This window comes from Mirounga angustirostris, unplaced genomic scaffold (genome assembly GCF_029215605.1).
Source record: "Mirounga angustirostris isolate CCGP_5_RB_7025 unplaced genomic scaffold, mMirAng1.0.hap1 SCAF_9, whole genome shotgun sequence".
Lineage (NCBI taxonomy): Eukaryota > Metazoa > Chordata > Mammalia > Carnivora > Phocidae > Mirounga > Mirounga angustirostris.
The window spans coordinates 102,465,158-102,487,978 of NW_026991717.1; the positions used below are offsets into that span (position 1 = coordinate 102,465,158).

The 22,821-nt window shown below is 41.3% G+C and overlaps 1 long non-coding RNA gene across 1 annotated transcript; it reads right to left on the bottom strand.

The window, feature by feature from the left end:
* Window positions 1–3,960: 3,960 nt before the first annotated feature.
* On the bottom strand, window positions 3,961–18,771 carry LOC123862445 (uncharacterized). Its single transcript, XR_006795223.2, has 4 exons — window positions 18,649–18,771; window positions 11,400–11,616; window positions 8,307–8,375; window positions 3,961–4,019 (listed from the first exon to the last, which is right to left on the bottom strand). It is a non-coding gene; the product is annotated as an uncharacterized LOC123862445 (long non-coding RNA).
* Window positions 18,772–22,821: the final 4,050 nt, after the last annotated feature.

The following is a 22,821-nucleotide window of genomic DNA, read 5'->3' on the forward strand; positions in this document are numbered from 1 at the left end:
CTGCTCAGTGATGCTGGTGCCCCTTGCCTTCCCGCAGAATGGAGAATATATTTGGCTGGTAGCAGTTTTTAGGTTTAAGTAGTATTTCCATCTTCGCATGCCCAGTTCTTTGTGCCTTTTGATCCTTTCCTCTACCACCTGACATTGCCATGCCAGTTCTGGTACTTCTCCACTTAGTGTGGCCATCACTTTTTCCAAGCTTCTAGGAGCATTCCCAGCACTATATCAGCACAGTCTCTGGGATCCTTTGTGATCTATTAAATCTTATTTCACAAGAGATTATTTCCATTTCAAACTCTCCCTTACTTAATTGTATGTTCTACTCTCCTGAGTCAGCAACTCCAGCAATCAGTCCCAAGCATACTACCTTGGCCATAACTCCTTCTGTGTTTCGTCTCTCCTCCTTACTCGGCCTCGCATATCCCCAGTCAGTCAATGCTGAGATTATTGGTCTGGTTATTAGGAGGGGAGGTGGAGTGCAGGGAGGGAGGTAAGAGGGAGATAGCATGGTCTTTCAAGGCACTTGCATGAGTCAAGTCTTCTGCAGGTTCTCCAGTCAAGGGGTTCCACTGTATTCTGACAAGGAGGAAGACCCCCTTCTGTAGGCTTGCTAGCTTCAGGGAATTTGGGAGTTCCATTTTCAAACATAGATTCCTAGACAGCTCAATCCCAAATCACAGGGTCCACTCTGACCTTGGTGTGAAGTTCCACTACCTTTATGATTAAGTCCTGACCCTGGTCCTCCATCTGTCTACACTTTGGCTGTAAGACATTAGGGTCTACTTAAATGTAAACAAGCTGGCCCTTTAGCTTCTGTGTTTTGCCTCAAATTGGTTATTAATCACTGGAGCCTGACCTTTTCCTCTCTTCACCTTATCAGTGGCTCTCAACAATAGCCACACAATTCCGTTGTCCTCATAGAACCATTTCTCCCATGCCTCTTACACAATAGAGACACTGCACAAGACAGTGCGTCCCCTTCCACTGGTCTCCCATCCCAATTTACTGCCAGTGGAAGTTCCAACAATTGCACTGTGACCGCATGCTAGGGGCTAGCCATACTACCTACTACCGGTGACAGAGTTATTACTTGTTGGCTGGTGAGCATCCAGCTCCAGAATCTGCATATTTTAGAGTCTGGTTCCTAGGACACTTGTGGCACCAACGATCTTAGATTGGGTTCCCTGGAAACCCCAGGGAATGGGCATAACCTTGGGTGAGGCATTTCCCCAAATTAGACACATCTCTGAGCTGTTAGCCAACGAAATGGCCCGCGGCAGGACGCACAGGTCCTGGACAAGGGCCCTGGGTAGAGCACCACGGCATCCACTATGGACGGTTTAAAGTTTCCACCTGATCTCTGCTGTTTCCCAACCCCACCAACCCCATGTGATAGTAAGGGAGCCCAGTTCCAAGGCAGTATACCTCTCACTGAACTCAGCGTGGCTATATAGTACAGCCACTGCCAAGCTTATCAAGGATGTGAGTGCCTCCCTCACCAATGAATCTCTTATTGCTAAAATGAAGACAGTGTCAGTTAGGCTCTCTCAGGGAATGTAGTCAGGTGACCGGATGTGAATTTATACATCGTAAGTATATCTTAAAATTTGCACATCCTTGAGCCTTCTGACCCCTTCCTCTGTACCAAGGAACTTCTGCATCTCCACTTTGTTTCAGAAACCATTTTCAAATCCAGATGTTAAGGAATGATCCCAGCAAACTCTTAGACTAGCTTTACAAGTACTCGACATAGTATTAAATCCCAAGTCACAGGATAGAATACCCGTATCAATGAATTTAGTCTTCTATTACGCCCCCTCGTCTAAAACCCTCTAGATCTTTTCTACAAGTGTTCTCCCCTTTCCTGAGAGTACCTAAGAGCCAGATCTTACTATTCCTTTGCAGATCTTGTAGAAGCTGAGCTAATAGAAAATTTATCAAGCCAAGGAATCAGTCGTGGAAAACTGAGGCAAGAGCATGGTCACTGGAATTGGGAACAAAGTGGAGAGTTCGTGACAAGAGAAGGTAGAAGTGGGAACTGAAGTTAGCCAGATTTTACCATTCAGGGGAGGAAATATCTAAAATATGTCACCACCTTGAGATGACCTTCTTTCAGTGCTCGCAAAAGCTCACTTCAGTGAATGTTCTCATTAGCCTCGTCCACCGTCTCCCCCCCCATGTCTTCTCAGCTATATCACTGAGCAGAAGTCCATTTAGTGTAAATCAAATATGAGATTAGAGCTGGTATAGCAGCAAGAATGATTTCAGATGCTGGGCTAGAGTTCCTTCATCTCCCCCAACTCAGAAGTGAATTGGTTTCCAAGTCAACAAATGGACTGAACCTAGAGGTGGGTGGCTTAGGGACAGAGAGGCATTATATAGAATGCTTAAAGACCTGGCATGGGAAATAAGATAGAGCCTCCATTTACTTCTCAGCGACTCTACTTAGCACTTGGGTACTTTTGAAGTTATGGAGCTTGCTAAGTTTCAGTTACCCACTCATTTGTAAACTGGGGATGATAATAGCCATCTCAGTGTGTTTCAGTGAGGACTAAGTAAAATGTTACATGTGGAGTACTTAGAAGCATGCCCAATGCATAACCAGTACTCGATAAGTGGCAGCAGTGGTAGCTATTTTTCTTACTATTAGGGATGAAGACAAAGGAGTTGGGGAGCAGAGAACCAAGCTGTTAATTATAAATACTGCCAAGAAAATGGTAATCTCTGGTCAGTGCAACAGGGGAACCCACAGGCCAATGCCTGGGGAGGTTGGGGAGAGTTATAAATGCCCTGGGGACCTGGGCGACCTCAACAGTCCCCTAGCAGATGACAGAGCATGGCAGCAGAGCGGTGAGCACAACATAACCACAAAGCAGATGTCAGGAGTCCCAGAAAGAGCAACTTACATGCCATGAACACTGCTTTCTATAAATTTAAAAATATATGCAAAATTGGCAGGGAAGGGACAGGTGAGTTAGGTAGTTTCATACATGGTGGGATTGTAAATTGATATAATCCATTGGAAAGCAGTCGAGTAATCTATTAACAGTCATAAAATGCTCATGACCCAATAATCCACTTCTGAGAATGTAACCTAAGAAAATATTTCCAAATATGGAAAGATCTCTATATGTCAAAATTAATTGTGTCATATATCATATCGTTTATAGTAGCAAAACATCAGAAGAAAACTAAATGTTCAACATAAAGAAATAGTTATGTAAATATTCATACCAATTACATGAAATATTATGCATCCACTTAATATATGTATCAAGTATTTGTAATAACATTAAAATAAAATTTTCATGTTAAATAAAAAATAGAATATAAAATGGGTGTGTATATTATGAGGATGAGTATATAAAAAAGAAACAAAAGCTTTAGTAAGAAAAACTACTGAAAGGAAAGTCCACATGTCCTATGAACCTTCTCTCTAAGGCCGCTAGATACATGGCTAACAAAAGGATGCAGGTGAAGGACTTGATGTCCTAAAATTGGAATGGGAAACAGGTCTCTCCTTTTGCCCCAACACCAAAGGCAGGGTAGTGGCTGCATACAGAACTGTCTTAGAAAGGATTCTAAAGCCCTGGGTCTGGCTCAACTAGAAAGAGGATCAAGATTGATTGATAATGTCTGCCATGGGCAAATTTGAGGACAGTGGTAGAAATTGTTCAGAATATTTGACATCCTTGGGTATGATTCCTCTTTCAGATAATAACTACAGCATAAGAAATTTGGGTTACCAAGTGAGGTTGTTGCGGAGGAGATTCCTCCACTGAGAAGAAAGTAGAAGCATTACCATTCAGGAGAGAAGGCTCATTCCAACCCTGAGAATCATGAATTGAAATATTTTAGGCCCTCAATGGGGTTAGCGAGGGAGAAGTTTTGGTGGAACTCGGAGAATTAAGGAGGTTTCAGAGCCGCTCAAAAATCACAACAGCTTACGTGATAGACTTGGCCCACAGGCTATCCAAACGGAACACCATGATTCTGGATTCTTCACTTGGCCCATCATCCTAAAAAGTAGATAAAAGCAATTTCACATGACAGTTCTGAAGAAGCAATTTGCTTGTAAAGATCATGCCTGGAGTCTATCAAATTGCATGTGTATTTGTATATCAGGTTTCACTGCCTCCTGACCAGGCAGTAATCAGTCTGTACACTTGACCCAACCTGAGAGTCTCTGAATGTAAAATGGGGAGCCCTCCAGCATCCCTCAAATTACTCACGTCATTGATATTCTCACCACTCTAGTCAGTATCAAGTTACTCAATTGAGTATAAATTTTTCCCTCTAAGTTCAGTCAAAGGTTAACTTCTTCAAAGGAAACTGTCAAAGCCTGACATCATGTTTGGTTTGCACTAAACATACAAACGTGCTCCCCTCACTAAGTCTTCGGGTCGTGCTGGAAATCAACACACATTTGAGTTCTGAGCAAAAGCAGGCCTGTGGTAGCGTGCTTGGGAAGCGAGGCTCACCCCAGCAGGTAAAACACAACAAACAATGTGGCTTAAAATAATTAGTTCCCATGCTGAGCGATCCATACAGAGTTTTCCTACACCAGGTGCTTGAAGCTTTCTTTTAGATTTAAAAAAAAAAAAATGGACTGAAAGGCATTTAGTCTTGAGATACAGGTTGAAAGAGAAGGCTGGAGGGGCGCCTGGGTGGCTCAGTTGGTTAAGCGACTGCCTTTGGCTCAGGTCATGATCCTGGAGTCCCAGAATCGAGTCCTGCATCCGGCTCCCTGCTCGGCAGGGAGTCTGCTTCTCCCTCTGACCCTCCCCCCTCTCATGTGCTCTCTCTCTCATTCTCTCTCTGTCAAATAAATAAATAAAATCTTAAAAAAAAAAAAAAAGAAGGCTGGAATTTTCTGGCATATTATAAAGCCGAGCTGAGAAAAGCAAAAGCTGGCCTCTAGCTCTCAGACACACCAAAAGGCCGTAGGAAGCCAAAAATTTTCTGTGAATAATTAAGTTTCACTCCATCTGGGTGTCTTTTAGTGGTCTAACCATTTCAGCTGAAAATTCTCTTTTATTTCCCAGTGCTCTCCAGTTAAGAAAGCTTGTTGTGATCTTTGTTACTACAACCAGTGTTTGTTTTGGTACTAAGGACAAATAAAGTTTTGGCAAAAACTTCCCCAGGCCAGGAGCTCTTGGGGAATGTTAGCTTTTGCCCATTGAGCTTATTTGCCAGAAACATTTGGATGAACAGGACAGCCAAAGCAGCCAGCAGTATTTTTGCCTCATGACTGATTTTAACCAAAAGCTGTCAGGACCAAACACACTCAGAATTAGAACATGAAGTGCAAATACACCTGGAGAATTGTAACGACCGAAATATACCTCAGGTTTCTAGAAGATACTTATTGTCAGGGCAATGATGTAAGTTAAATTTCAGGTTCCCCGTGAAAACAAAGTCTCAAGGCCCTTTTTGCTTTTACTGTTTACAAAGTAGGCATCTCTGATGGCAAGGAGTGCTGTTCCTTGATGCGTCCCAACCTAGGTCTATTTTATGACTATGTTGAGAATTGCTAGCTTCCAAACATGCTTATTATCCAGAAAAAGAATTAAACTAGGTCATGCTTAATTTAATAGAGTTTAGGAGTCCTGATGCCCATTCAGTTAATTAATATTGGAAAAAGAGTCCAAATATCAGCCATTTCTAAAAGCTCTTCAGCATGATGAACAGAGAAAGATAAGCATTTCATTAGTCCAGTGACCACTTGCATCTAATTTTTTGACAGGTAAGCAATTCCAAATGCCATTACAAGGGCATTCTTGGAATATGGTTCCCAGCTGTCATAAATAGAAATGGCTCTCATGGCTTGTTTTTATTCTAATAACTTAATTCAAATAGATTCCTACTGAATTGACTGCATTTTCATATATGAAAATATTTAGCAACAATTATGCATCAGATAAATTTCTTGTACTGCCTTACTGCTCAGAGGTTAAAGTATTTAGAATTTCACGTACCAAAACTTGCTCTTGTGGAACTCCTTCTATGATAACAGAAAATCTCAACGAACTTGGAGTAATGGAGCACATTTAAGCTCATACTCCATTCTAATCCATCTGATGCTTGGTTCTAGTTGATTGCCTCCCACAACAAGAGTTTCTAGTTTTAGAATGCTTCCACTCTGAGCAGCATGATACGCCCTTCTAAAAATAACCTATTCCATGTTGGAGAGTTGTAGCTTTAAAAAAATTTTTTTATGTACATTGAGAGTGCCTGGGTGGCTCAGTTGGTTAAGTGTCTGCCTTTGGCCCAGGTCATGATCCCAGGGTCCTGGGATCGAGTCCAACATCAGGCTCCCTGCTCAGCGGGGATCCATGCTTCTCCCTCTCCCTCTGCCCCTCCGTCATGGTCTCTCTCTCTCTCATGCTCTCTCTCTCCAATAAATAAGTCAAATCTTTAAAATTTTTTCTTTTACAGACATTAAATCCAAACCTTCTTCCTTATAATTTCCATCAATTCCTCTATGCACTGTCTTCTGGAATCACACTGAAATTCCCCTTTCCCAGGATGATCATCCACAGTATCTTTCCTCATAGTTTCTCTTTTCAAGACCCCCTACTCCCATACCTCTCTTTCGGTTCAAACCCCAGCTTCCCTACCCCCTTAGCTGGCTGACCTTGGTAGGAGAGCTGGTGTCATTTTAAGTAACAGATTGCTTATCAATTTTTTCAAGTGGGAACCGTAATACCAACAACTTGCAGGATAGTCATTAAGGACTAAATAAAGTATCAAATGCAGTATATGCCCAATAAATGTTGATTTTCCCTTCCCATCTTCAAGTGAGTCGCCCATAACCAAATGAGATGAGATACAGTGTTTGGGGTGCTGTCTTTCTATTCCCGTCACAGATTGATGCCTTCACTGAGGGCTGGTGTTTTCTGAGCTGTGTCACGCTGATGACAATGTTGTGTGTTAGGGACCGACTGGTGTCCCTCCAAAGTTCATGTTAAAGTCCTCACCCCTAGTGTGACTATGTTTGTAGAGGTCACTAAGGATAAATGAGGTCATGGGGGCCCTGATGGGATAGGATTGGTATCTTTATGAGGAGAGGAAAAGAGACTAGCTCTTTCTCTCTGTGCCTCAGAGAAAAGTGATGTGAGGCTGCAGCGGAAAGGTGGACATCTGCGAGCCGCCAAGAGAAGCCCCACCGGCAACTGAGTTGGCTGTTATCTTGATGGTGGACTTCTAGCCTCGAAAGCTGTGAGAAAAATAAATGTCTGTCATTGAAGCCCCACACTCTGAGGTGTTTTGTGATGCAGCCTCAGCAGACTAATAGAGGTCATCTGTGGTCAGTCCAAATGTCTACATTGTCCCCCTTCGTATGAGGCTGTGAAGCCATGTCTACTTAACAAACCCGAAGCATCATGAGAGACAGAGAGATGGAGAGACTTGCTCTTTTTTTTTTTTTTAAAGATTTTATTTATTTATTTGAGACAGAGAGAATGAGAGACAGAGAGCATGAGAGGGAGGAGGGTCAGAGGGAGAAGCAGACTCCCCGCCGAGCAGGGAGCCCGATGCGGGACTCGATCCCGGGACTCCAGGATCATGACCTGAGCCGAAGGCAGTCGCCCAACCAACTGAGCCACCCAGGCGCCCCGAGACTTGCTCTTTGAGAAGGCAAGTGCTCAACACCACCTTTTAAAGCTTCATGAATAACTCTTTCAGTCAATGTAACAGAATCTTACCCAGTGTCTGTGTCAGCTTATCTGGTTATAGTTGGCAGAATGACACGATTATGAAAATTTGGAATCGTATTGGCTCATCTCTAGGCTTCTGAAACCTCTTTAACGCTTCCTCTTTTTTTGTTTCTCTCAAGAATAATAATAATAGCAACCACGGCTAAGCATCATGTTAAGTGTTTTGGGTGGATTAACTGACTTAATCTTTTTGTGCCTCAGTTTTCTCACCTATAAAATGTGGATGATAATAATAATCCCTGTCTTATAAGGTTGCTATACAGATTAAGTCACTTAGCCAAAGTCACATAACTAATAAGTGGGAGAGGCCAGATGCCAGCTCGTTAGAGGACCTTGAGCAAGTTACTTGACCTCTTTGTGCCTCAGTCTCCTTATCTATAAAATGAGGACAACAACAGTACCTACCACATAGGGCAAGTACGAGGATTAAATTACTTAATACGTGTGAAGTGCTTAGAGTGTGCACTCTGACCTATAAATTGCCAAATTCGGGCCTGGCTCAAGGCCTAGGCTAGAACCATCAGCTACCTGAGGGCAGGGAACTTTTTGTCTTATTCACTGCTCTTTTCCCTGCTCCCGGTGTCTTACCTGACACGCAACAGTCATTCCCTGGATGTTTGTTCAGTCAGTCAAAGGCAGGTACCAAGTAGTTAAAAGCTGTAGAAGAAAGGTTACAAATAGGAAAACAGAAACTGAGAAGGGGCTTGACATTCCTTTTATCTCCACCTAATATGCCTCCAGATTTCTCATTTCTTATGTTCTCTCTGTGGGCCGAAGGGTGTTTCTGAGAAATCCCTCCCTCGCTGGAGAAGGACAGTAAGTGGCCCAGCCGTGTACTCCATGCCTTCCCCAAAACTCCTTTCAATGTGCAACCACACTGCAGTCTTCCCTGTTGAGCTGCAAGTGCTGTGAGGACTGGGGTCTTACTCATTCTGCTTACCCATGGGTCTCCAGGACTCTGCCCATAGAAGTTGCTCAATAAATAGTTGTGAAAGAAATGAGAGAAGGTGGGAGAGGCCAGGATGAGGAAGGAACCTAGAGAGAGAAGGGAAGGAGGGAAATAATACAGGGTCTCTGGGAAGTTCTGTCCAGGAGGAAGTATGCTCTGGTGGGAAAAACAAGGCAAGGAATGATGTAAGAACAGAACAGTTGGTATGTAATTCATCTAGGCTGAGAGACTTGAATTATTGTAAACAGCTACCTGTTCTTTGATATTCACCTCAGTATCATGGGTTTAAGCTCATCATTGCCAATGTTTGATCTCCTTTTCAACCTGACAATGATCGTGTTCCCTGATTCTAGAGAGAGCCAAAAATGCACATGTAGCCTGAAGACTAATGATGCAACACGGTGTAAACTCTGCTCTCCAAGAGGAAAGCCCTAGAGGAGTGCAGAGGTGGAGAGGATGGTTATACACTCAGGAAGTCAAGAGAGTCTCCATGTAGGAGGATGGAAAAGACAGCCCGAGGATTGGCAATGACGGAGAGTGAACAAAGATGAGGACACAGGGACCTCAATGGTCAGCCTCCCAGAGGATAACACCCAAGGACAGCTTGATGATTATGAAAATGAGATAAGGACGTTAAGCATGGCTAACACTGGGCATTACTTTGAGCCAGAAATTGTGCTCAGTGCTTAATGATATATTAACTTCTATTGATATATACTATAACTATATGCAGGTATGTATGTGTATATGTACCATTTACAAGAGGAGCTGTGTCATGGAGGGTGAGCTAATTTGCCTACGATCACTCAGTGTACATGTGGCAGAACCAGGGTATGAGGATATGAGGATATGGACCAGGACCCAGTCTGGCAGACAAAGGAGTACAAATATTGTCCCAGAAGAGTGCAGACCCTGAAGCCAGTTATGTTACAGAATATAAAACTAGAAACTTTAAGGTCTCAGAGATTATACTGGGAAGGTGGGAGGACCAGGAAGAGTTGCTTCCAGAAAATAAGGATGAAGGAATGGATGAAAGGGATGAACGATTCTTGAGTGTCCGTCCATCTGACTTCTCACCCCATGTTCCTTCCACTAAATTCTGACACGGAGACAGAACTACTTGCTAGAAGCCCCCTCCTTCTTTCTAGGTTGGAGGAATTACTCAATTGTATACCCATTTGTCTAGAGAAAGAAAGTAACACAAAGAAAGTAGTGTACAGTTGAGGAGCCACCCAGAGGTGCTATCCTATCACCTTGCTCAGCAGTGACACGCTGCCTCGAATGTGTGTCATGAGAAGTTGTTGGTTCTAGAGCACTCCTAATGAACATCCCAATGTTAGTCTCCATTTCAGCTTCAGCTTCCTGGGGAACCCCACCTTTGTTGCAGGATCTGATCAGATCATCTTTAGAGAAGAGATGATCCAGTGGCTCCTCCACCCATCCACCCCCATTAAAAAGTAGTGCATTTCTAAAGCATGTTCCAGAAGAAATATTTGAGAGCTGGGGGGAAACCTAATCGTTAGCTTATCTCAGAAATATATCTCGCTTCCCTTTATTTCCATATCTCTGGTTCTCACACCTTTTCATCCTATTGCACTTTGAGTTGCTCAAGGGTAGGGCCATCTCTCATACATCTTGTACCAACAGTGTCCTGGAGAGATCATACGTGCTCAATACCAGACTTAATACCTGTCTCTTCTTTTCACTGCCATGAATTCCAAATGCGTTCATGTCTTATTCCTGCCACTGCCAAAAGTGTCTTGTAAATTACATGCTAAAGTGGTTTGGGGAGGAATTGTATGATAATCATTTATGTAAACCTTTAATCACTAGACCCAGACTTTCTATACCACTGGCTTAGAGATCTTGGGATAGCGATTAGGTGTAGTGGTGAATAGTGGCCCTAAACAGATAGGCCATCGTTAAAATTCCCAGAACCTGTGATTGTTACCTTATTTGGAAAAAGGATCTTTGCAGATAATAATAAAGTTAAGTGTCTTGAGATGAGACCATCCTGGATTACCAGGGTGAGCCCTAAATCCAATGACAAGTGTCCTCATAAGAGACAAAAGGGAAGATATAGAGAGACAGAAGAGAAGGAGGTGATGTGATCATGGGAGCAGAGATTGGAGTGATTCAGCTATAAGCCAAGGAATGCCTGGAGCCACACAAAGCTGGAAAAGGCAAGAGATGCAATCTCCTCATAATGTTTCAAGGAAGTGCTGCTCTTGATTTCAGACTCCTGGCTTCTGGAACTATGAGAGAATCAATTTCTGTTGCTGTATGCAACCAAGCTTTGTGGTAATTGGTTACAGCAGCCTAGAAAACTAATACATTGGGTCTGAAAAATGCCACAGGGTGTTGGGACTTGGAATCCTACTCTGGCAACGACCAGCCACCACTTCGCGTCTCCCCCTTTGCAGATGATGGCAGCCGCATGTTCCTAGGTCACTGAGAACACGCACTAAATCTGCCTCAGTGGCTGTAGGGCCCGTGGGCCAGCATTGGCCAACCCAGGGCCTGAAGACAGGCTGGAGCCCCCACACACTCCAGAAGAGGGAAAGAAAGCCTCATTTGGGTGACTTTCCTAACATTTGGAATTGATCATTCAACTGCTCAAAAAAACCCCCAAACCCAAACAAAAAAACTTCAAGAAAAGGCAGGACTATTTGGATAGTGGGTCATAAGCCTTGTTGGAACAGAAAGGAATTTTTTAGCAATCACAGACCAACCTTTATTTTAGAGGAGAGAAGCGAGGCGGCCATGTCTTGGTGGCCATGGCCACGTATGGAGTCCGCAGCGTGACGTGGAGTTCAGGCGCCGGAAGTCTAGCCCGGCATTCTTCCACCGCATGGTACTCATGCAGGCACTTGCAACAGCTCTCTGTTTGGTTGTCTTAACATTTCTAAATTACCGAACAGGATTGCTTATCCGTGTATTTCAAGTGATCTATGCAAAGGTAAAATATCCATCTTAATTTCGGAACGAGCTGTGTTTGGGACAGATATTTAGAATTCCAAACCAGGTTGCATCCTGGCGACATTCAGCTAGATGGAAACAGAAGCAAACAAACAAAAGAAAGGCTTTGGAACTGACCTCCGAGCTGCAGGGGGGAAAATGTCTTTGAGGCAGTTAGCCCCAGCAAGGAAGGGCCGTGGTGAAGCCGCGTGTCTACACCCTACACATACATATTCAGACTCTTTGTCAAAAAAGCTCAGTGCTGGAGCATTTCAATTAACAAAGTGGGATGGTTTACCTGATAAAATGCTCCCTGTGTGAGTGTAATTACATATTTATACCCCACAGAGATTTTTTAATTTCTGTTTGGTTTGTTTGCCTTGAAAGTGTTTGTCACTGGAAGTGTTCTTGATGTGCAATTTTAAAGCACTATTGACCAACTGTGTGGCTTGTTTTCATTTTAGATTCATTACAATTTGAAGATGATGATTTTCCCCCTGTCTACACACAATATTGATACTTGCACAAGAAGACAATGCATCAAGGAACAGGAAAAGCATTAAAGGAATACTGTCAAGTACCTGTCTTCTTGTTCTCCCCTAGTAATTCTCTCTTTTTAACCCATCCGAGGCTACTAATTGTATCTAGATGCTTGACAATATGTTTCTTTCTTTGCAAGTTTCCTTGTTTCTGTCTTCTGTTCATAAAGTTTTTCCTTCATCCCTCTCCACCATCCCCATCCATAGAGCAAATAAAGCTGAAAGAATGGAGTTCCTTTCTGTGGTTCTCTGCCCCTCCCTTTCCTTATGAATACACAGACACGTAGATATGGATTGCCAATTAACTGGGGTTGCTTTCATTCCATCACTAATCAGCAGAGCCCCTGCTATGTCCTGGGTACCCCTGATAGGCTTTGGGTATACAAAGATAAGTCTTAGTCCCAGATCTCATGGATCTATGTGCTCACAGAGAAGCCAGGTGTGGAAAGAAGCAATTACAGCCTCGTATAGCAAGTGCTGTAACCAAGGTATGCACGAAATACAGTGGTGGCTTCGTGGACCTAGAAATTAATTCTGCCCAAGGCAGGCTTCATGGAGGAGGAGGTGGCTCTTAAGAGATCACCCCACAGACATGAGAGCTTACCAATTGCTCAGACCAGTGATAAAGCCCTGAAGAAGACCAACATAGTCCTTGAATTCATTCTCCTGGGAGGGAGCAGACATTAAGGAAGAGAACAAACAAAGAAGATAATTGCAGATTGTGATAAGTGCTGTGTAGGGAATAATGATGGAGACATAGGGAAGGAAGCTCCTTTACATGGGCTGGTAAGGGAAGGCCTCTTTGAGGCAGTGTTTGAATTAAGACCTGAAGGAGGAAGGATGGCAAGGAGCTATTCACATGCAAAGCCAAGGGAAGAGCAAGTACCAGGCCCAGGAAGAGGCTGGAACAAGCAAGAAGCATTGAGGAGGTAGGTCTTGTGGGTACAGCAAGGTGGACAAATTGAGGGGCTTAGTTGGAACCAGGTCCCAGAGGGCCATCAAGCCCATGGTAAATGTTAGGATTTTATTCCCAGAAATAGAGATCAAAACCATGATGAGATATCACCTCACACTTATGGAATGGCTATCACCAAAAAGACAAGGGTAACAAGTGTTGGCGAGGATGTGGAGGAAAGGGAACCCTTGTGCGGGGTCGGTGGGAATGCAAATTGGTGCAGCCACTGTGGAAAAGATAGTACTTGGTACCACTGAATGCCCAGCACTGAAGCAGTATGGACCACTGAGTCCAAGACGCATGCCCCCAGTAGCTTTACTGCTTGTCAGCTGAACCTGGCATCCAACCCCAACCCCGAGCTGCAGGATTTTATTCCAGACATGTTCTGAGCGGCTGCTGGAACTCCCACGTTGGTCTGCTCGGTAGTTTCTTTCAGCTGCCTCCTTCCTATTTTCTTTGCCCTTTGTTTATTTCGAATGATTTTTATAATGATTCATAGCACTTCACTTGCCCTTTGGCTGCGATGCTGAACATGTGACTCAGATATTATGGCCAATTACACTATCTTTTGGACCTGACCATACTGACCGTATGTGACACAAAGCAGCACCAACTGGAATCTTTTTTTTTTTTTTTTTTTTAAGATTTATTTATTTGAGAGAGAGAAAGAGAGCGAGTGGGGAGAGGGGCAGAGGGAGAGGGAAAGAGAGGATCTCTAGTGACTCCCTGCTGAGTGTGGAGCTCAACTCAGGATACGATCCCCATGATCCTGAGATCATGACCCAAACTGAAATTAAAAGTTAGACGCCCAACCGACTGAGCCACCCAGGCACCCCAGGACCAACTGGAAGCTTGCCTTAGGAACTGATGGGTGAGCCCTGAAAGAAATAAAGGCTCTCTTCCTTGTAGATCATGAAATGCAAAACTATGGAATTAAGGTTGCTAGTAGACTTCTTTTCCTCCACATGGTCAGAATTTCTGGGCAGCAGGAAAGAATGAGACCAAAAAACAAAAAGAAGAAGAAACGCACAAGTTAAGAGACAAGAGAGACCAGAACAGGACTCATCGTTGAGGTCCTAGATCCAGCAATGCCTACCTTCCAGGTAATATGAGCAGATTTTTTTTGTGTAATCTAATAGAAGTTGGAATTATTTTTATTGCTACCAAAGAGTTGTTAATCAGCTGCTCTCCCTGGCTTCATCCTGCTCTGAGAATCTAGAACAGAAGCAGTTTGCTCATAGGCAGAGAGCATCAGTGGGAAATTTGGAGGTCAGGTTTCAACTGTAGCTGAGAGCCAGGGAGACAAACTCCACACAAAATTATGTCAATTCAGTTTTTGTATTAGGTCTCTGAATTTCTGGCATTCTATATTCACAGGATAACCTCTTTCATCACATCCAGGAGAGCCACATGCAACAGTGCATCCAGGAGACTCCATTTGCTGGCTACTCAGAATATTTGGGCTCTGAGTCACTTCTTAGGATGTCACCATTAAATGCAAGAGTATCAACTGTTTTGAAATAGTTGTGCCAGCTCATAGTAGAGGCTCACTCTCTGGGAGCCACTATATTGAGATTCTGCCACTGACTCTCATTGCGATCTTGAATAAATTACCCTCCGCTGTATGCCCCTTATTCCCATAATTTTCCTAAACTGTTTTTTTTTTTTAACTTTTAATTTCCCTTCAAATACAGTGAACATGCCATCTGATGTTCCAATAAGCTCACACTGGATACTATGGAGTCAAGTTGAAGATTTCCTCACTATTCATTGTTTACAGACATAAAAATAATCAACAGAATAAAAACATATGCCAAAGAGGGGCGCCTGGGTGGCTCAGTTGGTTAAGCGACTGCCTTCGGCTCAGGTCATGGTCCTGGAGTCCCCGGATCGAGTCCCACATCGGGCTCCCTGCTCGGCAGGGAGTCTGCTTCTCCCTCTGACCCTCCCCACTCTCATGCTCTCTCTCTCTCATTCTCTCTCTCTCAAATAAATAAATAAAATCTTAAAAAAAAAAAATATGCCGAAGAGGAGAGAACTTTGCTTTGGGGTGTATTGTGAACCAGACAAGGGGTTCCTTTCATCACATCTTTATACAATGGCCTCAAGATTTAGTTTGAATTTAGATGCTGAGGACTCCTATAGGGCAAGGCCCACTCATATATGAACACTGAAACACAATCTGCTATTTTCCTATTGGTATGCAGGCGATGATGTCATTTTAAATAGGGGCGTGTGAAGTTCAAATGCTTGAGATGTTTGCTGTATAAATCAATAATAATAATAATTGCATATTTATCCACCAGGCTACCTGGAATATAGTCGTGTTATTTTACTCAGCATTCAAGGAAATGCAGGGTTTTCATTTTCTCTCTCTTTTTGGAAGGAAGCATACTGCTGAGACTATTAAGGAAAATGCAAATCTCCTGGCTGTTTGGGAAGGCTCCAAAAGAGCGACAGTGAGCAGTTGTTACCAGCAGTGTTTGGGTGAAAATGTAAAATCTTTGTCTTTAAAAATGTTTGTTTAACTGAGGAGAGTTTACACAGCTTGTAGAGAATTATAGTGGAAGAAATTACATTTCGCTTCCGCCATCATCAGTTTTCTCCACCTGCCAATTGTCCCCCATTGTAGTCTGCTCGGGCATTAGTGATGCTTAAAATGATCAAAGAAATGATCAGAGAGAAATAAAAATACACACAGAACAGTTCTTAGTAAGGTGGGAAAGAATGGATTTAGTTCAAAGTGGGAATTTGCATCCCTCCACACACATTCAGATTAATTTCTTCTAAAATGAATTTGTCGATCAGATGTATATTCTGCTTTCTCCCTGCCCATGGCTAATGAACAAGGCAGAGAACATTTAGAAAGTTCCTAAAACCACTGGCCCTTTGGCAAGTACAGAACTCTGGACCCTGTAAATGCTCAGTAAATATTTGTTCACTAAATTTTTAAAAGGGAATACTTAACCTAAATTAGTGATCAATTAGTGATTAATAATCAATTAATGGATTTATTTAAGTTCTTTTTGGAAAAAAACTCTACTTGAAGCAGAGGTAAGGTTATGAATGTCTAGGTTTTTTTGTAACATTTTCCCCCCAGACTTTCAGCCAACCCTAGATAGGGACACCACAAGTAGATGCCAATTAATAATGGGTGAGCCAGAATGTAACAGAATGGCCCCTCTGTTCCGAGTTCCTAGAGTCTAGTCATGATACTCTCATTAACACTCTCTTCCTCTCATATTAATATAGAAGCCATAAATCCCAGGAAAGTGTATCTACTCCTTATCGTACTGAGATGATAATATGTCCAAAGGAAAGATACAAAAATACCATAGCGGTCTGTCAAATTACAGTTTATAAGGCCTCTGTTGGTTCCTAAACCGGACCATGGGATTCATGTGGGGAAGTATTTTTAAAAAGCTCATGATTCATGTCTTCTGCCCATTTCTTGATTGGATTATTTGTTCTTTGGGTGTTGAGTATGATAAGTTCTTTATAGATTTTGGATACTAGCCCTTTATCTGATATGTCATTTGCAAATATCTTCTCCCATTCTGTTGGTTGTCTTTTGGTTTTGTTGACTGTTTCTTTTGCTGTGCACAAGCTTTTTATCTTGATGAAATCCCAATAGTTCATTTTTGCCCTTGCTTCCCTTGCCTTTGGCGATGTTTCTAGGAAGAAGTTGCTGCAGCTGAGGTCGAAGAGGTTGCTGCCTGTGTTCTCCTTTAGGATTTTGATGGATTCCTGTCTCACATTTAGGTCTTTCAACCATTTGGAGTCTATGCACTACTGTGTATTTACTCCAAAGATACAAATGTAGGGATCCAAAGGGGTACGTGCACCCCGATGTTTATAGCAGCAATGTCCACAATAGCCAAACTGTGGAAAGAGCCAAGACGTCCATCGACAGATGAATGGATAAAGAAGATGTGGTATATATAATGGAATATTATGCAGCCATCAAAAGGAATGAGATCTTGCCATTTGCAACGATGTGAATGGAACTGGAGGGTGTTATGCTGAGCGAAATAAGTCAGTCAGAGAAAGACATGTATCATATGACCTCACTGATATGAGGAATTTTTAATCTCAGGAAACAAACTGAGGGTTGCTGGAGTGGGGGTGGGTGGGAGGGATGGGGTGGCTGGATGATAGACACTGGGGAGGATATGTGCTATGGTGAGCGGTGTGAATTGTGCAAGACTGTTGAATCTCAGATCTGTACCTCTGAAACAAATAATGCAATATATGTTAAGAAAAAAAAAAGAAGAAGATAGCAGGAGGGAAAGAATGAAGGGGGGCAAATCGGAGGGGGAGACAAACCAGGAGAGATGATGGACTGTGAAAAACAATCTGAGGGTTCTAGAGGGGAGGGGGTGGAAGGATGGGTTAGCCTGGTGATGGGTATTAAAGAGGGCACGTTCTGCATGGAGCACTGGGTGTTATGCACAAACAATGCATTATGGAACACTACATCAAAAACTAATGATGTAATGTATGGTGATTAACATAACAATAAAAATTTTTTTTAAAAAAACCTCATGATTCTTGGGCCAACCCTAAAAAAAAAAAAAATCTGAGTATGGGTGACAGCTGGGGATCTAATTTTTTTTAAAACTTCTTTTCTTGAGATCGGCCACATCTGGGATCTATTTCTTCACATTTCGACAGTGGGGTCCCTAAGAAGCATCCCAGCACAGGCAACATTTAGATGGGAGATACGGGTGTCTTTGAAGTATACATTTGGTTTCCTGTAAAGTAGATGCTTAGCCGACTGAGAACCTGATGACAAGATTCTAGATTTCTTTCACTTGACGTTGATGGCTCTGCAATGGCCGGGAAAACAACTGAGTTGTTTTGAAATAAGCACCTTTCTACTCTATCAAGGTCAAACCTTTTACTTGATGTACTTAACTAACCATGTAAAATATTACATCAGCAAGCCTAGGAGGCACTTAGAGATATATTCACATTTGCATAATGTCCTCTGTAAGTTAGTCTTTGGTCCTTAAGGGTGTTTAGAATAACTGCATGCAAGAATATACTTAATCCAATCTCATTTTAGCTTTTGCTCTTTTAAGATTTCAAAATTAATAAATCCTCCTGATACTCCAAATTACCATGAGCTTTTATAAGCATAACTTTGTAACTTTAACCCATTTATGAACATACCCCACAGGCAAATGTACTAATGAATAAGAAATAACATTAGAAGTTTAAAAGATGGTCTCTTTATGAAGTAATGTAAGAAAATCCTGTTAGCTGGATCAAGTACAAAAGTGCGATTTCTTAAAAAATAGAAAATCCGTCACAAAATTACATGTAATTACAATAACCAAAGGATAGAAAGTAAGGATAGTTGAAGTACCATGCATTATTTAACTTAGTACATGTTATCGCTTGCTTGCATATGGATGAAAGCAGGAAGAAAGGAACTGACACACTCTCCGCCTGTGGCTACAGAAATCGTGGTATTTGCACCTGACTTCCCAGAATGTGAATTCTTGACCAAAGGTATCAACACACCTGACAGGTAGGCTGTGCTTCCAGCTTCTTCCGTCATTACTTGCCAGCCCCTCTCTGCCTTTATGCCCTTCTCGCTGCCTGCCTCCTTGTAAGGTTACACTACAGAGTAAAGGCCGGCCCAGGTGTCTCCTTCAGAACCAAAAGAAATGCAAAAATCAGCTTGATCAACAAAGGAGACTTCTCCATTGGCAGGGCAACAAAATTAGGAGCCACACATAGTCATGATAGGCTTGCTTACAAGTGAACCGTCAGCTTTCAAACCATCTTGTAGTGATTTTGTTCACTACAAAAATACCATAACTATCATATTGCCGAAAGGCCTATGACACATACCTCTAGTTTACTGATGAGGACATCCAGACACAGAGGGGACAAATCACTTCCCGATGTCACACAGTCAGTCCCTGCCCAAGATTTGAACTTAGATTTGCCGAGATTCCAGTCTCCTATGGTTTACTGCAATGACATCCAAAAAGAGGATGAAGTATTACCATAAAGAATTCGAAAGGAATATTGTGAAGAGCAAGAAATGATATTATTAGATATGCTAATGACAGAGCGGATATCCAGCCTGTGGACTGTCAAGGGTCTTGTGACCAAAAAAAAAAAAAAAAAAAAAAGTCTTGTGACAGAATAGAATATCTAGAGTATTATCTGTGGCTGAGATCGCCAGGAGCAGTCCAGCACCAGGGAAGATGGAGAAAGAGGGATCCAGGGGATGGGTCCAAACTGGAAAAGTGGAGGCTGACTTTTGCAGGCCATTCCTGGAACACTCTCTAACGTTGCTGACAACCTTCCTGGAAAGCACTTTGGCAATCAAAAGGTTGTATCCTTTATGTTTAAGTAAAACTGAAACATGGATAAAAATGTATGTTGAAAAGTTAACTGCAGACTTGTTTATATGGTGAAAAATTAGGAATAGCTTAAATATCCAGCAACTGGAAAGTAGTTAAGTAAATGATGGTAATTTCATGGGATAAAACATTTAATGTCATGGGCAGATGCTTTCTCTATAAAATTGAGTAGAAAAAAAACTGATTCAATAAGATGATCTCCAATGAACTACATTAAAATGTTAATAGTGATTTTATCTCTGAATGGTAGGGTTATGATGGGGTTTAGTTTCTTGCCATTTTTGGTAATTTCCAAATTCTCTAGAATAAGCATGTCTTACTTTTATAATCAGAAACACAATGAACTTTTAAAAATTGACACACTGCGTTCTTTTACTCTGTTGATGGAAAGATAGATTAGCATGATTTAGAGTGCAGGAGCATTTGTAAGGATGTTCACTGTAGCATTATTTGTAAAAGTGAAAATTTAAGAAAACATAAATGTCTCCCAGGAGGAAATGGGCAAATAAATTAAGAATAATAATTATTATTATAATCTCTGTTTTTATTGGTAGGTACAATTTACTGGTTCTTACCATGCAGTTCTAAGCACTTGAAGTGTTGTTGTTTTTTTTTTTTAGATTTTATTTATTTATTTGAGAGAGAGACAGAGAGAGTATGAGCGTGGGGAGGGGCTAAGGGAGAGGGACAAGTAGACTCCCCGTTGAGCGCAGAGTCCAAGGTGGGGCTCCGTCCTAGGACCCCAAGATCACAACCTGAGCCAAAGTCAGATGCTTAACTGACTGAGCCACCCAGGTGCCCCCTTAGCCTTTGTAATCCCCAGCATAACTCTCTGAAATACATACTCTCATTCTACCTGTTTACAGTTGGGATATCACATTCATGTAATATTCATCATATCCAGCTTTGAAGTAATAATGCAGTCTGATGTGCTGACATGGAAAGATGTCCATGATTATTGTTATGCAAGTAAAGAAAATCAAATATTTAGGATGATTAGCTCTCTGTTTTTAAAAAAAGTGTACACAGGCGGTGCCTGGCTGGCTCAGTCAGAGGAGCCTGTGACTCTTGATCTCAGGGTTGTGAGTTTGAGCCCTACATTGGGTGTAGAGATTACTTAAATAAATTTTTAAAAACTTTAAAAAAAATTAAAAAGTGTACACAAAAATGTTTGTAGGCATTTGTACATAGAAAAAGATCTGAAACTGCAAACTAAATTATTGATAGGACTTTCTCCCGGGGAATGAGATTTGAAAGAGATGAAGAGAGATAGTTTCACATTGTACTTCATATACTTCTAAATTTTTATTCTAAAAATAAACATTTACGGGGCGCCTGGGTGGCTCAGTTGGTTGAGCGACTGCCTTCGGCTCAGGTCATGATCCTGGAGTCCCGGGATCGAGTCTCACATCGGGCTCCCTACTCAGCAGGGAGTCTGCTTCTCCCTCTCCCGCTCCCTCCTCTTGTGCTCTCTCTCTCAAAATAAAAATAAATAAAATCTTAAAAATAAATAAATAAACATTTACTCTTATAAATAAAATATGATTACAGTTTTAAAAGAACTAAGAAGAATAAAATAACCCTACTTTTACTAATATTTAGGAAAACATAATAAAAGCCAGCTGGAAAAAAAATCCACAAACCACCCAACAGAAGTTGACATGGATAAGCCAAAAGATGCTTGGTGTTGTCTTAGCCAAGATGACATGGATAAAAAAGTGGGATGCTTGTAAGCAAAGTTACTCAGAGAAGAACGATAACTACAAGTTTGGAAGGTACAAAGAGAACAGCTTGGTTAAACAAAGGGTATTTATTAGTAAACAAAGAAAATTAATTTGATGTCGTGAGATAGTCTGTTAACACTTGGGACTTGATCCAGTAAGCAATAGGTAACTACTGTAAGTTCTAAGGCAAAGAAATGACATGGTAGGTCCCAGAATATTAGGGAAATTCATCTTATAGATGAGTCAGACGGCTTGGAAGGAGAAGAGCCCCATAAGTGGTTGGAACTTTTCAAATATCAAGGCATTAGATAATTAGAACCGGGCTAAAAAATGGAGAGGATCTTCAATTTGAAGATCTATATATAACATGTATGTTATAAGGACTGTTCACTATTACTAATAATTTCATTTTGACAAGAACAGTTACCTCCTTCTGCCCATGGGTCTTGTCCCTGTGCTTTAGTCAAATCACCTTTTTTGCACCAAAAAAAAAAAGAACAGTTAATAAAACTAAATTCATTTTAAAAATTAAATATGAAGTTTAGCTTTATCTAAAAACTTTTGCTTTAAAGCACTGAAATTCACTATTTGTATTTTGCCTTTAACTTTAAAAATAAATTTAAATATTTTAGAAGAAAATAACTCTTGAAAACATATTGAGAAGTAATTTTAATTTTTCAAATTAATTTTAATTTTTCAATGTTTACTTCTGTTTTAATTCATATTTTTGCTAAAAATATACTCAAATTTCATACACGTAAATACAATTACATTTTATTTTCTAACTCTTTAGGTCACCCCTGTTAGTAGAATACAAATTGAATGAAAATCTTGATTACAGCAACATATTTGGTGATTTTGCTAAAATGAAGTAAAGAAAATAAATTTTACTAAATATGTACAAAACAACTTATGAAATATGTATATTTTTAATTTGTCACTCATCTAAACATTGCCAGCCCATTAACAATACACCCAGCCATATGCAATTATAATTAAATTCAGTTGTCTTTGACATTTTGCCAACTCTCAGTCACATATACACCAAAGCTTTATTCATATTATTGTGTCATTATGAAGATATTATTTGTCCAGACAAAAGGGATCATATCTTATTCAATAATTTGTAGGCTCAAATTTTCATAACTTCTAAGTGTTTTAGACAGAGGGTATGTGGACCACTATTATTTTACTCTTGCCCTGGGTCCCTCAAATGACAGGAGCAATCTTGGATTCCAGACACATTAAAAAGGAAGATCTAAAATCAGATAAGGGGAACAAAGGAAATGGAGAAGTTAAGGATAACAAAGATTGTGAATCTGGTGGTCACATCAATGAAAAGAGGGAAGTTGGAGAGGGTAACTTGAATCCACCTGTCCTGTGAAAAAGCATGGTGAGCATGAGTAGTTGCAATCAGTCATAAACCTAAAGTCATAAACCGAGTAACTACAAATTCAGAATCAGTACTATCAGTCAGGAATAATGGGAGGATGACCTTGGCATCATCTCTGGGAGGACATGACTTGTATAGCAGTCTCTGATGGGCCATGATGCCATGACTGGAGTGAACAGACGCTCTGTTGAGTGGAATCAGA